Source organism: Bos javanicus, chromosome 14 (genome assembly GCF_032452875.1).
Source record: "Bos javanicus breed banteng chromosome 14, ARS-OSU_banteng_1.0, whole genome shotgun sequence".
Classification (NCBI taxonomy): Eukaryota; Metazoa; Chordata; class Mammalia; order Artiodactyla; family Bovidae; genus Bos; species Bos javanicus.
The window spans coordinates 77,890,444-77,907,721 of NC_083881.1; the positions used below are offsets into that span (position 1 = coordinate 77,890,444).

The window sequence follows — 17,278 nt, forward strand, 5'->3', positions numbered from 1 at the left end:
GCCAGTGTTCTTGCCTGGAGAACTACATGGGCAGAGGAGCCAGGTGAGCTACAGTCCATGGGGTCACAAAGAGTTGGACACCACTGAGCGACTATCGCTTTCTTTTAGGAGATGACTGGAGATTGCAGACCTCTACATGGAGGGAGAAGAGGCATTTGCACTTTGTCATATGACATTATGAACCTCGGTAAGAACTAATTATGAAGCTGATCGAACAGATCCTATGTCTACTTTGAAGTTTTAATATTTCAAATGAGCATGAAAAAATTCAAATGAACTCTAAAATGATCCTTCTACTATTAAATTTCAGATTCAAACAATTGAAACATATCCCACTGGGTTGCTAACTATGTCTTTTCACAGTAAATTGCTTGAAGTATATTAAGGGTTCCAAAATCTAATCAATTTTCTTCTTTATTTTTAAACTAAATAAATGAAGCTAATACCATGAGAGAAATATGCTATAAAGTCACAAAATTGAAAAAAGTCAATGAGCTGAGCCTATTCTGGTTTGAGGTAAATGAGATGAGGCAAATGGGAGACCGGTACCGTTCCAAAGCATCACCCCTGAAAAGGATATCCAACACACGCAAATATATTTATTTGGCCAATTCTTGTTAGGGTACTACTAAAGACGAGAGTAAAAGCTTTCAATAATTTGATGCTTTGGACTCTTGGGAAGATACCTCCAATTCTGCACCCAAACAGACGTGACCCTCCTTTGCACTCCCCGTTTTACTTCATTACATCTTTCTCCCAGAACTGACTGCTGAGTGTTTGTCCCTCTGACTTTGGACTTCTAAAGCGTAGTCGCAGCTCAGCTTCGCAGGCTCTTCAGTGTCCTGAACAGAGCTGTTGGTGTCGTATGTGCTCTAGCAGTCCACTGGTTAACCAAACTCATACAAGCCACAGGCTGTGTTCTTGCATCGGTCGTGATGTGTCCAGCCAAACACGCTTTGTCAGAGCACTTCCTAAAGTGGAATTTATCTAAACAATGTTTTGGAAGGTGTTAATAAGTATGTTGCCAAATAAACAAGTCATGGTAAAGTAAATTTGGTAAAAGTGTGATAATATTTCTCTTTCTCAGATATTTGTAATGCATATCAAAGGAAAAAGATTCTGGAAGCAAGAAACATCCCATGGTGTTTAACTCAAATGCATACGAGAGAGAGAGAGAGAGAGAGATAAGTTTTTGGACAGCACACTTGTTAACATCCAACAGAACAGAATGCCTCTGAACATTGGTTTATGAGATACCCTGAAATACATGCAAAAATATTTCCCATTTATTTATTTGCTGTGTTTTCAACTTAGAATATCCCTTTTGGAAAGATAATTTAACATTTTGAATTACACTAGTACAATAAACAAATACTCGTTACTTATCCCTGCCAACAGTGAACCCTGATGGCATCTGTTACTTCTAGAGAAATTCATGCTTGATACTGAAGTGACCTCTAACTGATAATAAGGCACCCACATTATCAAGGTGTTTTTGTTTGTTTTTTTTGTAGATGAGGAAAAATGAAAAGAGATATTTTTCTAAAGAAATTAATTAAAAGTAGCGTCTTTACTCTTGGGATTGTTTTGTGTTTGTTTCTTTCCTCAGGTTTAAATAAAAGTTTAAATAATTCATCCATGGCATATAGACTGCCAGGAAAAGTCATTCAGAGTCTTTTATTGTTCACATTTGGAAGATTTAGGGATTCATTACCGTTCCATTGAATAAAAATTCAGGAGGTAAAGAAAATAGTCTGTTATGTTTGACAAATGAATGCATAAAACCATACCTCACCCTAGTATAAGCACTGTACCATTAAAAAGTGCCTTTGCAGTTATTATTAGTTTAGAGCCTCAGCCCATCCTGTGAAATAAGCAGAGCAGGGGGTCTTTATTTCTGTGTCATGTATATAGATGTTTGAGATATCGAGAAATTAAATGGCTTTCCTAATAATATCGTTAGCTCATTTTACTCTCGTCTTTATTATTGAACATGGCACAGGTGCCAGGCACTGAACTAGTAAGAGAGGGGGTACCCTACCCCTGCCCCACGAGAGATGGCTGAGAGTAGGGCACTGCACCAGATTCATGTTCTAGAATTTTCTGTACTATCGCATTGCTCTTAACCAGACTTTGGATGCCATATTTCTTAGCCGCTTAAACCTGGTTTGACTGTGGAAAGACCTGTAAAATAATACATTCTGAATCCCCAGGAGCTGTGGCATCACTGAGGAAGATGTATGATAAAAGAATGCTGCAGGAAGACCTGGCTGGCAGCAATGGGGAAACAAACTTGACTTTCAACTGAGCTGCTTGATGTGTCTTGGCCAGGCAGGCTTACAACCCTACAGTTTGATGGAGCTGCCCCAAAGGGCTTTTGGTTTAATTGCGAAGTCGTGTCCGACACTTGCGCCCCATGGACTGGAGCCCACCAGGCTCCTCTGTTCATGGGATTCTCCAGGCATGACCACTGGAGTAGGTAGCCTATCCCTTCTCCAGGGGATCTTCCAGACCCAGGAATCAAGCCCGGGTCTCCTGCATCGCAGGCAGATTCCTTACCAAAGTGCTTTTACTCTGAGAGAAAAATGCACCAGATTTGCAGAGGTAAACGTATGTTCTAAAATATGACCATTTGAAGCACTTTAAACCTAAATCTGAGAGTGGAGCCAATTCCGCACAAAAGTAAATGGCTTTCTAATCTTGTTGTTTTTCCCTTCACAGATTCAAAGCTAGTTTTCATACTTGATGTATATCCTTAATAGCATGTTAAAATATTCTCTGTTATGGGAATGAAACTGTAGTCTAATTTTACCAGGCAGTCACTGAATTGTGACCGTTTTAATGAGCCTTTGGATCTAGTTTCATAAATTGGCTCTGACGCAGCTCTATGGTACGCCGGTCTCTGTTACTAGAATGCTAATGCAAAGATCACTGGTTGGCCAGATTCCCATTTGTTACCAGAAAACACCCTGACGCTCCCAGGCCCCGTCTGCAAGGACAAATGAAAATGGAAACTTGAACTAATTACTAATTAACTGGTAAATCTGATCATTGTATGCCTTATTCAGATTCAAACTGCTTTTAACCCCAATAGAAACTGAAGTAAGAAAAAAAAAAAAGCAGGCATATATGCTGCTGCTGCTGCTAAGTCACTTCAGTCGTGTCCGACTCTGTGCCACCCCATAGGCAGCAGCCCACCAGGCTCCCCCGTCCCTGGGATTCTCCAGGCAAGAACACTGGAGCGGGTTGCCATTTCCTTCTCCAATGCACGAAAGTGAAAAGTGAAAGTGAAGTCACTCAGTCGTGTTCGACTCTTAGCGACCCCCATGGACTGCAGCCTACCAGGCTCCTCCGTCCATGGGATTTTCCAGGTAAGAGTGGGGTGCCATTGCCTCCTTCGAGGCATATATACTTGGATGCTTATTTTTATTTATGTCTATTACTTCCAGTGTTTATATTATGAAGAAAATAGAGATGCTACAAATCATTCATTTTCATTTATCAAATAATTATTGAACGTACAGAACATGCCAGGAACTGCGCTAAGGATTTGGTAAACAGATATAAATATTGTCTTTGTTCCCAACTTTAATTGACAAAATACTTCTATAGGTGTTGAGGGAAATAATATCAGTAATAATTATTAGTGGAAAACAGTCTCAATTCTTACACATATCAATTTTTACATTGATATGTGTAAATATATTAGCCCAAATATTTTCATAGGTACTATCTTTTTACCATTCATAGAGTCCTTTTCCTGGCATATTTTTTTTAATAAGTTAAAACTTCTCCAACATGTTTAATGTCCTTTTGACTGTTCCAGCAAATGTAGATGCCATCCAACCACAAGCATTCTCAATTTCTTTTCATTCTGGTATAAAATACAACTATCTAATTATAAATAGAAGCCCCATCAATAGACAAGTTGAGTTATTTCAAAACATTGTCATAGAAAAATCAAAATTAAATCATGTACATCTTTATAACATTCATTGTTTATCTACTCCAGTCCTTTGCTTCTGTAAGAATTTGTCTTCTCATTTGTAAGATTTTCTTTTAATATGGAAATTCTTTAAAAACTCAAAATTTGAATTTTCCAACTCCAATTCCAATTCCATTCAATTCCAGTGAGAGGTTTCCAATTACTTTTGAGCAAAATGTAATCAACATTAAAAGGATTTGCGAAGTAGTTCTTCAAAAGCTCAAAATTTCTAAAATTCAACTGATGATAGGTGGCAAAGGGAGACTAGATGGTAACACACTCACATTGCCTTTTTAGTTCAAAATAAAATTCATCAGAAAAATTTCGTAGTGTGGTTTTCTGACTATATAAACATAGTTCAGTTCAGTTCGGTTGCTCAGCCGTGTCTGACTCTTTGTGACCCCATGGACTGCAGCACGCCAGGCTTCACTGTCCATCACCAACTCCCAGAGTTTACTCAAACTCATGTCCACTGAGTTGGTGATGCCATCTAACCGTCACATCCTCTGTCGTCCCCTTCTCCTCCCGCCCTCAATCTTTCCCAACATCAGGGTCTTTCCCACTGAGTCAGTTCTTTGCATGGGTAGCCAAAGGATTGGAGTTTCAGGTTCAGCAACAGTGCTTCCGATGAACATTCAAGACTGATCTCCTTTATGATTGACTGGCTTGATCCCCTTGCAAGCCAAGGGAATCACAAGATTCCCAACACCACAGTTCAAAGGCATTAATTCTTCGGCGCTCAGCCTTCTTCACAGTCCAACTCTCACATCCATACACGACCACTGGAAAAACCATAGCTTTGACTAGACAGACCTTTGTTGGCAAAGTAATGTCTCTGCTTTTGAATATGCTGTCTAGGTTGGTCATAACTTTTCTTCCAAGGAGCAAGCGTCTTTTAATTTCATGGCTGCAATCACCATCTGCAGTGATTTTGGAGCCCCCCAAATAAAGTCTCTCAGTTTTTCCATTGTTTCCCCATCTATTTGCCATTAAGTGATGGGACTGGATGCCATGATCTTAGTTGTCTGAATGTTGAGCTTTAAGCCAGCTCTTTCACTCTCCTCTTTCATTTTCATCAAGAGGCTCTTTCGTTCTTCTTTGCTTTCTGCCATAAGGGTGGTGTCATCTGCATATCTGAGGTTATTGGTATTTCTCCCAGCAATCTTGATTCTAGTTTGTGTTTCATCCAGCCTGGCATTTTGCATGATGTACTTTGCATATAAGTTAAATAAGCAGTGTGATAGTATACAACTTTGATGTACTTCTTTCCCAATTTTGAACCAGTCTGTTGTTCCATGTCCAGTTCTAACCATTGCTTCTTGACCTGCATACAGATTTCTCAGGAGGCAGGTAAGGTGGTCTGGTATTCCCATCTCTTGAAGAATTTTTCACAGTTTGTTGTGATCCACAGAGTCAAAGGCTTTGGCATAGTCAATAAAGCAGAAATAGATATTTTTCTGGAACTCTCTTGCTTTTTCAATGATCCAACAGGTGTTGGAAATTTGATCTCTGGTTTCTCTGCCTTTTATAAACCTAGCTTGAACATCTGGAGCTTCATGGTTTACGTATTGTCGAAGCCTGGCTTGGAGAATTTTGAGCATTACTAGCAAGTGAGATGAGTGCAATTGTGCAGTAGTTTGGGCATTCTTTAGCATTACCCTTCTTTGGGATTGGAATGAAAACTAACCTTTTCCAGTCTTGTGGCCACTGCTGAGATTTCCAAATTAGCTGGCATAATGAGTGCAGCCCTCTCACAGCATCATCTTCTAGGATTTGAAATAGTTCAACTGGAATTCCATCACCTCCTCTAGCTCTGTTTGTAGTGATGCTTCCTAAGGCCCACTTGACTTTGCATTCCAGAACTGGGCTTCCCTTGTTTCTCAGCTGGTAAAGAATCTGCCTGCAATGCGGAGACCTGGGTTTGATCCTTGAGTTGGGATTTTTCCCTGGAGAAGTGAAAGGCTACCCACTCCAGTGTTCTGGCCTGGAGAATCCCATGGACTGTATAGTCCATGGGGTTGCAAAGAGTTGGACACGACTGAGAGACTTTCACTTAATAAACATAAAATATTTATAAAGTGTGATACAGCTCAGTTTGTATAAATCAGTAGAAATCACATAATTGCATTTGTTTAATGTTATTAATGTGTTAATGTTATGTTATATAACATAATGTGTTATTTATGTAACATAACCAACTCCAAATGTATTTTAATTTGTATGTCTCCTAAATTACTAAGGTCATTATTTTTTACCACCATTCTGTATTCCACTCAAAGTTGTATTCAAAGTATCACTACAAAGGTCACATTATTTTATCTTCAATGCTGAATTTTTAAAGTAAATTTAAACCATCATTCACATATAATGTCAGCAATTTCACAGTAATCATTTAGTAATCAAGAATAAGGGTTTTTGTTTTACATATATGTATCTATTATTATAAATTTTTATTGATTTTCTTTCTGTTTTTAAAGATTTTCTTTCCTTTTCATTCTAAACTTTTGATTTTGTATTGGAATATAGCTGATTAACAATGTTGAGGTAGTTTGAAGTGGACAGCAAAGGGACTTAGGCATATATGTATATGTATGTGTATATACATATATATGTGTGTGTGTGTGTGTGTGTGTATCTATTCTCCCCCAAATAGTCATGTATGGATGTGAGAGTTGGACCATAAAAAAGGCTGAGAACCAAAGAATTGATGCTTTCGAACTGTGGTGCTGGAGAAGACTCTTGAGATTCCCTTGGACTGCAAGGAGATCTAACCAGTCAATCCTAAAGGAAATCAACTCTGAATACTCATTGGAAGGGCTGATGTTAAAGCTGACTCATTGGAAAAGACCCTGATGCTGGGAAAGATTGAGGGGAAGAGGAGAAGGGGGCGACAGAGGATGAGATGGCTGGATGGCATCACCAACTCAGTGGACAAGAGTTTGAGCAGACTCAGGGATACAATGAAGGACAGGGAAGCCTGGCATGCTCAGTTCACAGGGTTTCAAAGAGTCAGAGATGACTTAGCAACTGAACAATTCTCCCCCAAACTCTCCTCCCATCCAAGCTGCCACATAACCTTTAGCAGAATTTCCAGTGCTATAGCATAGGTACTCATTGGTCATCCATTCCAAATATAACTATAAGGGTTTTGGTTTTAAAATAAGTATCTAATGCACATAAGTAAATTAACTTATGGCCTTATAAAAGTTATGAATAAAATAATTAACTATTGTTATTTAAGCCTTTAGACTAATTATTATGGCTAGAAATTGCTCATAGGATGAGAATCCAGGATGATATGTGGATCCTCAAAAAAAGAAATTTATTTTTCCCACCAGAACTGGTGAACAGGCTTGGCCCTGTCTCAAGCCCATTCATAGTAACCCCTGCTCCACCAGATCTGGTGGCCGTGCTCACCCAGGCCTGGAACAGCTTTACTGCAGCCCCCATACCACTGATCCTGGAAGGTGTGTGCATGTCACACAAAGAATCCCACTCAACTCCTAGCACTTCTGGGCCCTATGAGGCTGAAACACAGACAGATCTTGGCACCAAAGCACTGCACAGACAGACCACAACACACTCCTAGTCTTCCAGTGACTGCTCCTTCAAGACTGGCAGAGACAGCAGTTTCATCTTATACACAGAAACAAGCAAAGAATCAGGCAACGTGAGGATTCAGAGAAATGTATTTTGAATGAAAGAACAAGAAAACACTTTAGAAAAAGACGTTAATAAAATGGAGACAAGCATCTACTTGATAAAGAGGTTAACGTAATGGTCATAAAGATAATGAATTCAGATAAAGAATGAAAAACATGGCAACATTTTCAACAAAGAGAGAGAAAATATAAGAAAGGTCTGAAGTGTTGGGACTTAAGAATATGATAGCTAAACTGAAAAATACACTAGGGAGAGTCAACAGCTGACTGGATGAAGCAGCAGAATGAATCATTGGCTTGGAAGACAAACCAATGAAAATCATCCAGACAGAGCAGCAGAAAGAAAAAAAAATTAAAAAGTTAAAATTCTTTAAGGAAACTGAGAAGCATTAAGTGGAAGACATTCTCATTATAGGGTTCTCATGAAAAGAACAGGAAGAGAAGTGGCAGCGAATGTATTTGAAGAAATAATAACAAAATTTCCCCAACCTGAGGGAAAATGTAGATATTCAGGTGCAGGAAGCCCAAAACCTCCCACATAGAATGAATCCAAAGAAATCCACACAAAGAAGAATTGCAATTAAAATAGGAAGAGTTGAAGAAACATCAAAAATATAAAACGTGATGGGGGGGTAGTAAAAATGTAAACATTTAAAATGTGTTTAAATTTAAGTTGCTATCAGTTTAAAACAGGAGCAATATGTGAGCCTCACAGTAACCACAAACAGAAACTCATAGTAAATACACAAAAGAAAATGAGAAAGGAATCTAAACAGAACAAGGAAGAAAGCCACCAAGCCACAAGAGAGGAGAGACAGGGAAGAAGAAAGAAACAGGAGCAACTAGAAAAACAGACGTCTTTACCATCTGAGCCACCAGGGAAGCAAACAGACATCAAATGTAAACAAAATGTCAGGGACTATTTTAAACATAAATGGACTACATTCTCCAATCAAAAGATAGAGTGGTTAGGTGAATAAAAAAAGGAAAAAGAAAAAAAAAAAAAAAAAAGACGGACACAAGACTCATCTATATGCTTTTTATAAGAGATTCACTTCAAAAGTAAGGACATACAGAATGAAAGTAAAGGGATGCAGAAGCTATTCCACTCAAATGGAAAGGAAAAGAATGCCGGTGTAGCTATGCTCATATCAGACAAACAGATGCTAAGACAAATACAGCAATAAAGAACAAAGAAGAGCATCATATTACTGATAAAGGAGAAATCCAGTAATAAAATATAACATTTATAAATACATATGCACCCACCACAAGAGCACTCAGATATACAAAACACATATTAATGGACATAAAGGGAGAAATTGACAGCAATGCAATGAAAGCAGGGTCTTTAATACCCCACTTACATCAATGGATAGATCAAGCAGATAGAAAATAAATAAGGAAACACAGACCTTGGATGACACACTAAACCAGATTGACTTAATAGATACAATCAGAACATTCTGAACTGGAAAAGGTGCAAATATGTGGAGATTAAAATATATGCTATGGAATAATCAATGGGTTATCAAAAATCAAAGAAAAAATAGAGAATACATAGAGACAGTGCAAGCATAAAACATCCAAAATCTATGACATGGAGCATAAGTGGTTCTAAGACAAAAATTCATTGCAATTCAAGTCTGTCTCAATAAAGCAGAGAAATCTGAAACAATATAACTCTCTCCTAAAGAAATTAGAAAAAGGAAAAGAACAAGGCCTAAAGTCAGTAGAAAGAAAGAAATAGTAAAGGCTGAAGTGAATCAGATGACTTCACTAGTGAATTCTATCAAAAACTGAAAGGTTTAAAACCTATACTTTTCAAACTCTTCCAAAGGATTGAAGATGGAAGGGCTCATTTTATGAGGCCAGCGTTACTCTAATATCAAACCTGGACAACATCACTACAGAAATGTCTTTAATGAACATAGATGCAAAAATTTTCAACAAAATATTAGCAAACTGAATTCAAAAACACATTAAAAGGGTCATAAATCGTAATCAACGGGGATTTATTCCAAAGATGCAAAGAGCATTCAACATCCCCAAATTAATCAATGTGATACACCATATTAACCAGACAAAAGATAAAAGAAATATTATCATCCCAACAGATGTAGGAAAACCATATGACAAAATTCAACATTTATGATAAAAGTTCTCAACAAAGTGAGTATAAAGGGAATGAATCTCAAGATAATGAAGACTATGCATAATAAACCCACAGTTAACATCATAATTGTGAAAAGCCGAAAACTTTTTCTCTAAGATCAGGAACAAGGCAAGGACGCCCCCTTGTTACTTTTATTCAACATTGTATAGGAAGTCCTAGCCAAGAAAAGTAAATGAGAAGCATCCAAATCAAAAAGAAGCAAAACCATCACCATCTGCAGATAACATTATACTTTATGTAGAGAACCTTAAAGACTGTCAAAAGAGCTGCTACAACCCTAAAGACTCCACCAAAAAGAAAACCCTGTTATAACTAATAAGGACTTCCCTGGTGGCTCAGATGGTAGAGAATCTGCCTGCAATGCAGGAGACCTAGGTTCGATTCCTGGGTTGGGAAGATCCCTTGGAGAAGGGAAAGGCTACCCACTCCAGTACTCTTATCTGGAGAATTCCATGGACAGAGGAGCCTGGCAGGCTACAGTCCATGGGGTTTCAAAGAGTCAGACATGACTTGAATGACTAACACTTTCATTTCACTTTTCAGAACTAATAAATGAATTCAGTAAAGTTGTGGAATACAAAATCAACCTAAAAATCAGTGGAATTTCTATACACTAATAAAAAACTTTCAGAAAGTGAAATCAAGAAAGCAATATCATTTATAATTGCATCAGAAATAATAAAATAGCTGGTAATTCAGTTAAACAGGTAGGTGAAAGACCTATATTTTGAAACCTGTAAGACACTAATGGGGAAAATTAAAGAAAGTGCACATAAAGGAAAGGTATTCTGTGCTAATGGATGGGAAAAATTGATATTGCAAAAATGTCCATGCTACCTAAAGTAATCTACAGATTCAATGCCATCCATTTTAAGAGTCCAACAGCATTTTTCACAGAACTAGAATAATTCTAAAACTTGCATAGAACCACAAAAGAGTCTGAGTAGGCAAAACAACATTAAGAAAAAAGAAAAAAAGCTGGAAGTATCATGTTCCCTGATTTTAAAGTACACTACAAAGCTACAGTAATGGTATCATAATAAAAACAAACACACAGATCGATGGATTGGAATTGAGATCCCAGAAATAAACTCACAATATACAGAAAACCAATTTAGGACAAAGGATCAGGAACATGCATGCGCTGGAGAAAGGACAGTCTCTTCAGAAACTGGTATTTGGAAAATCGGGCAGCCGCAAGCAAAAGAAGAAAACCAGACCACTCTCTCAACACTACATAAAAACAATAACTCCAACTGAATGAAAGGCTTCAATGTTGAGATCTGATGAAAACTTAGGGGCTTACCCTTGTGACCCCAAGCTTAGCCATGTTTTTGTGGATCTGCTTCCAAAGGCAAGGCTAAGAAAAGCAAAAGCAGACAAACGGGTCCACATCAAATGAACAGTGAAGGAAGCGCCATCAAAATTAAAGGGCAACCTACTAAGTGGGAGAAGATGTCTGCTAACCACATATCTGGCAAGAGGTTAATATCCAAAATATATAAAGAAGTCATGCAACTTAATAATAAAAAACAAACAAACAACAGGTTAAAAATGGGCAGAGGATCTGAATAGACATTTTTCAAAAGAAGGCATACAGATTGTCAACAGATACATGAAAATACGTTCATTATTACTAATTATTAGAGAAACGCAAATCAAAACCACAGGTGTGAGATACCACCTCACACATGGCTATCATCAAAAAGATAGGGAATAAGTGGTGGAGAGGATGTGGAGAAAAGGAAACGACAAGACAATGTTGGTGGAAATGTGAATCGATGCAGCCACTGTGAAAAACATGTGAGAATCCTCCAAAGGTTAAGAACACATCCACCATGCGATCCAGCTATTCTACTTCTAGGTATTTATCCAAAGAATAAAAAAGAAAAACTTTAATTTGAAAAGATATATGTTCACAGAAGCTTTATTTATAATAGCCAAGCTATGAAGTGTCCATTGATGTATGAATAGATAGAGAAGATGTTTGTGTGTATACACAGTGGAATACTTCTCAGCCATAAAAAAGAATGAAATCTTGACATTTTTAACAACATGAGTAGACTTGATGGTGTTATATTAAGTGAATTAAATTGAAAAGGTGAAAGGCAAAAATTATATGATTTCACTCCCAGAGCCTGAAAAAAGTGAACAAACAAAGCACTATAAAACACAAACTCCCAGACATAGACACAGATTAGTGGTTACTGGACTGGGAAGGGGACTGGAGGAGGCAGAATGGCTGAAGGGAGTCCGGTGCATGGAGAAGGGTGGTGACTAGGCTTTGGTGACAAACGGTTTATAAGGAACACACACATCTCATCATAGCACTGAACACCTGAAACTTACATAGTGTATATACCAACTTTATCTTAGAATGAATCAAAATTATTTTAAGGGCTCCCCTGGTTGCTCAGTTGGTAAAGAATCTGCCTGTAGTACTGGAGACCTGGGTTCAATCCCTGGGTCTGGAAGATCCCCTGGAGAAGGAAATGGAAACTCACTCCAATATTCTCGCCTGGAGAATCCTATGGACAGAGGAGCCTGGTGAGCTACAGTCAATGGAGTCACAAGAGTTGGACATGACTTAGAGACTAAACCACCACCAAAATTATTTTAGGGGAGGGAGATGGGAGAGATGATCTACTGGGAGGTTTACCTATGCCTGATTTATGTTGATATTTGGTAGGAGCCAACACAATCCTGTAAAGCAATTATCCTTCAATTGAAAAATTATTTAAAAAATAAAAAAAATCATTTTGATATATAACTGACATATAACATTACAGTAGTCTCAGTGTACAATATAATCATTTGATATATGCATATATTGCAAAAGTACCATCACAATAAGTTTAAGTAACATCTATCACCAGTTCAGTTCAGTCTCTCAGTCGTGTCCGACTCTGAGACCCCATGAATTGCAGCACACCAGGCCTCCCTGTCCATCACCAACTCCTGGAGTTCACTCAGACTCACCTCCATTGAGTCAGTGATGCCATCCAGCCATCTCATCCTCTGTCGACCCCTTCTCCTCCTGCCCCCAATCCCTCCCAGCATCAGAGTCTTTTCAGATGAGTCAGCTCTTCACATCAGGTGGCCAAAGTACTGGAGTTTCAGCTTTAGCATCATTCCTTCCAAAGAAATCCCAGGGCTGATCTCCTTCAGAATGGACTGGTTGGATCTCCTTGCAGTCCAAGGGACTCTCAAGTCTTCTCTAACACCACAGTTCAAAAGCATCAATTCTTCGGCGCCCAGCTTTCTTTACAGTCCAACTCTCACATCCATACATGAGCACAGGAAAAACCATAGCCTTGACTAGACGAACCTTTGTTGGCAAAGTAATGTCTCTGCTTTTTAATATGCTATCTAGGTTGGTCATAACTTTTCTTCCAAGGAGTAAGTGTCTTTTAATTTCATGGCTGCAATCACCATCTGCAGTGATTTTGGAGCCCATAAAAAGAAAGTCTGACGCTGTTTCCACTGTTTCCCCATCTGTTTCCCATGAAGTGATGGGACCAGATGCCAGGATCTTAGTTTTCTGAATGTTGAGCTTTAAGCCAACTTATTCACTCTCCTCTTTTACTCTCATCAAGAGGCTCTTTAGTTCCTCTTCACTTTCTGCCATAAGGGTGGTGTACATCTGCTGTACATTATATTCCCGTGTCTTATTTATATTATAATGGCTCAGACAGTAAAGCATCTGTCTACAATGTGGGAGACCCAGGTTCGATCCCTGGGTCAGGAAGATCCCCTGGAGAAGGCAATGGCACCCCACTCCAGTACTTTTGCCTGGAAAATCCCATGGACAGAGGAGCCTGGTGGGCTGCAGTCCACGGGGTCGCAAAGAGTCGGACACGACTGGGCAACTTCACTTCCACTTTCACAGTCTTCACCTATTTCACCCACCCCCCACCACACCCACCCCCGCTCTGCAACTCTGACAACCACTAATCTGTTATCTGTATCAATGATACAGAGATCTATGAGCATAATGCCGTCAAAGCACACCCATGTTGTCACAAATGGCAAAATTTCCTTCCCCGTTTTTTTATCCATTCACTCACTGACGGACACAAAGTTTGTTTCACACTAAGTTAGTTGGATTCTTAGCAACTATAAAAATGCTGCATGAAATAAGCTTGCAGATATCTTTTCACTTTAACATTTTTATTTCCTTGGATACATACCCAGAAGTGGAATTGCTGGGTCATATGATAGTTCCTAATTTTAATTTTTTCCTCAAAAGGAATTCTTGATGTATAGGTTAGGCACTTGTCTCAGGGGCTCAGAATTACAAATAATTGGTGGAATGTCTAGAATTTGGCTTTAAATAAACACTGCTTATTAGTGACTTAGGGGCACTAAAGGAAAAATTTAATGTCACAGACATGTAGTGGGGTTAATAGTAACCATTTAATAAAAATATATTAGATTTTGGACAATAGAGAAGACTAAATAATGTTTCTGAATTATAAACGAACCTGCACAATACCTATGCAATGTTCTATATTGTTTTCACCATTTTACAGGTAATTAAATTTTAGGCAAGAGAGAAAAATAGCTTGCATAAGACTACTCAGGTAATGTTCTTGCAAAATCCACATTTAAATTAGATTCTTTCTGAATCCAAAGGTACAGTCTTCAAACTATACCCCAATTATCTGTTCCTGCTTTACGGGTAGAAATTTTATGCTATTGTTCTTGGCAATCGCAAAACCTTGAGAAAAAGAAAGGAAGAGATGTTTATCTCCACTGGATATTGAATGACCAGTGCAGGCGGCTGTTGCATGAGTTATTAGCGTCTGATGAAGATCTTTAACGGACAGGATCTTGAGTGCACGCATTTGTGAAGGAGACAGATTCTAGGGACTTTATATGATAGTGATTGATTGTGATTGATTACTGTGGTAGCTTAAAATTCCACGTATGTCCATGTCCACAAACTCTTTCAAACATGTAGTAAGCTGAATAATCATCCCCCAAAGACATGAATGCCCTGAGTTCCAGAACCTGGGACTATGTTACAATACAGAGCAAAGGGTAACTACGGTGACTTTGAAATAGGGAGATTAGCCTATTTTATCTGGGTGGACACAGTGTAATAACAATGATCCTTAAGTACGGAAAAAGTAGGAAGGTCAAAATGACCCAGGGTGAGAAGGAATCAGTCCGCTATTTTTGGAAGAAGGGGCCCATGAGCAAAGGGGCGTGGGAAGCCTTTAGAAGCTTACAAGACAAGGAGAGTCTTCCTAAGCGCCCCAGAAGGGAACACGCCCAGCTGACCCCTTTGCTTTTACCCAGTGAGACCTGGGCTGGATTTTTGACCTACAGAACTCTTAGATAAGAAATTCATATTGTTTTAATTCTCTAAATTTATGGTCCAGGCGTGCTTAGGAGATAATGCAGGTTCAGTTCCAGACTTTCACAATAAAGTGAGTCACGTGAACTTCTGGGTTCCCCAGTGCATACAAAATTTATGCTCAGCTGGTAAAGAATATGCCCACCAATGCAAGAGACACAAGAGACACAGGTTCGATCCCTGGGACACGAAGATCCCGTGGAGAAGGAAATAGCAACTCACTCCAGTTTTCTTGCCTGGAAAATTCCATGGAGGGAGGAGCCTGGTGGGTGTCCATGGGGGTTGCAAGGAGTTGGACTCAACTGACACACACACACACACAGTATAGTTTAGTAAGTGAGCAATAGCTGTACATTGCATCTAAAATGTACATTCCTTAATTCAAAAATACTTTATCATTAAAAAATGCTAACCACATTTGAGCCTTCAGGGAGTAGTAATCTTTTTGCTTGGCTTGATAGTGCTGACTGCTGACTGATCAGGGTGGTGGTTGGTGAAGGGTGGAGTGGCTGAGGCAATTTCTTAAGAGAACAATGAAGTTTGCTGCCTTGACTGACTCTTCCTGTAGCATGCAATGCTGTTCAATAGCGTTTTACCCATGGTAGAACTTCTTTCAAAACGAGTCCGTCCTCTGGAATCTTGTTGCTGCTTCATCAGGTTTTGGTGATTCTATATCCTTTACTGTCATGTCAGCAATTTCCACGGCGTCTTTATCAGAGGCAGATTCCATTTCAAGAAACCGCCTTCTTTGCTCATCCATAAGAAGCAATTCTTCATCATTAAAACTTTATCATGAACTTGCAGCACTTCAGTCACATATTCAGAACCTACTCCTAATTCCAGTTCTATTGGTAGTTACACATCTGCAGGTACTTCCTTCACTGAAGTCTTGAATCTCTCCAGGTCATCCTTGAAAGCTGGCATTAACTTTTTCAAACTCCCTGTTAATATTGAGATTTGACCTCCTCCTGTGAATCAGGAATGTTCTTAATGGCATCTAGAATGATAAATTTTTTCCACAAAATTTTCAATTGACTTGAAAATTGGAAAATTTACTTGATATATCCCCAGAGATATCAGGGAAATCACTATCTATGGCAGCAATAGCTTTAAAAAATATATTTCTTAAATAATAAGACTCAGAATTCAAAATTACTCCTTGATCCATGGACGGCAGAATGGATGTTGGGTTAGCAAGCATGAAAACATGAATCTCATAGTACATCTCCATCAGAGCTCTTGAGTGACCGGGTGCATTGTCAATGAGTAGTAATCGTTTGAAAGAAATCTTTTTTTTTTTTTTTTTTCCTGAGGAGTAGGTCTCAACAGTGTGTTTAAAATATTTGGTAAATCACATTGTAAACATATGTGCTGTCATGCAGGCTTTGTTGTTCCATTTACAGACCACAGACAGAGTAGACTGAGCAAAATTCTTAAGATGCCCAGGATTTTTGGAATAGTATATGAGCTTTGGCTTCAACTTAAAGTAGCCAGCTGCATTAGCCGCTGACAAGAGGGTCAGCTTGTCCTCTGAAGCTTTGAAGTCAGGCATTGATGTCAGCTCTTGCTATGAAAGTCCTAAATGACTTCTTCCAATAGGAGTCTGTTTTATCTATATTGAAAATCTGCAGTTGTGTGTGGCCACTTTCATTAAGTGTCTTAGCTAGAGCTTCTGGATATCTTGCTGCAACTTTTACTTGATCACGTGCTGCTTCACCTTGTGCTTTGATATTACGGAAATGACTTCTCTCCTTAAACTTCATGAACCAATCTCTGCTAATATCAAACTTTTTTTTTTTCCTGCAGCTTCCTCACCTCTCTCAGGCTTCACAGAATTGACGAAAGTTAAAGCCTAGCCTTAGGTTAGGCTTTGATTTAAGGGAATATTGCGGCTGATTGATCATCTGTTTGGACCACGAAGACGCTCTCCTTATCAGCAACAATGCTGCTTTGCTTTCTTACCATTTGTGTGTTCACTGGAGCAGCACTTTTAATTTCCGTCAAGAATGTCCCCTTTACATACGCGACTTGGCTAACTGTTTAATGTGAGAGGCCTAGCTTTCAGCCTTCGACATGCCTTCCTCACTAGCTTA

The 17,278-nt window shown here is 38.8% G+C and overlaps 1 protein-coding gene and 1 long non-coding RNA gene across 12 annotated transcripts in view; one reads left to right on the forward strand and one right to left on the reverse strand.

Annotated features, from left to right (window-relative positions):
• The window catches only part of LOC133260775 (uncharacterized), a 49,256-nt gene extending 48,791 nt beyond the window's left edge, over positions 1 to 465 (forward strand). Inside the window, exon 3 of the long non-coding RNA XR_009740959.1 lies at positions 109 to 465. This is a non-coding gene — a long non-coding RNA (uncharacterized LOC133260775). The remainder of the gene's footprint in view (positions 1 to 108) is intronic.
• The window catches only part of RALYL (RALY RNA binding protein like), an 826,242-nt gene that overhangs the window by 177,764 nt on the left and 631,200 nt on the right, over positions 1 to 17,278 (reverse strand). The window lies entirely within an intron of this gene.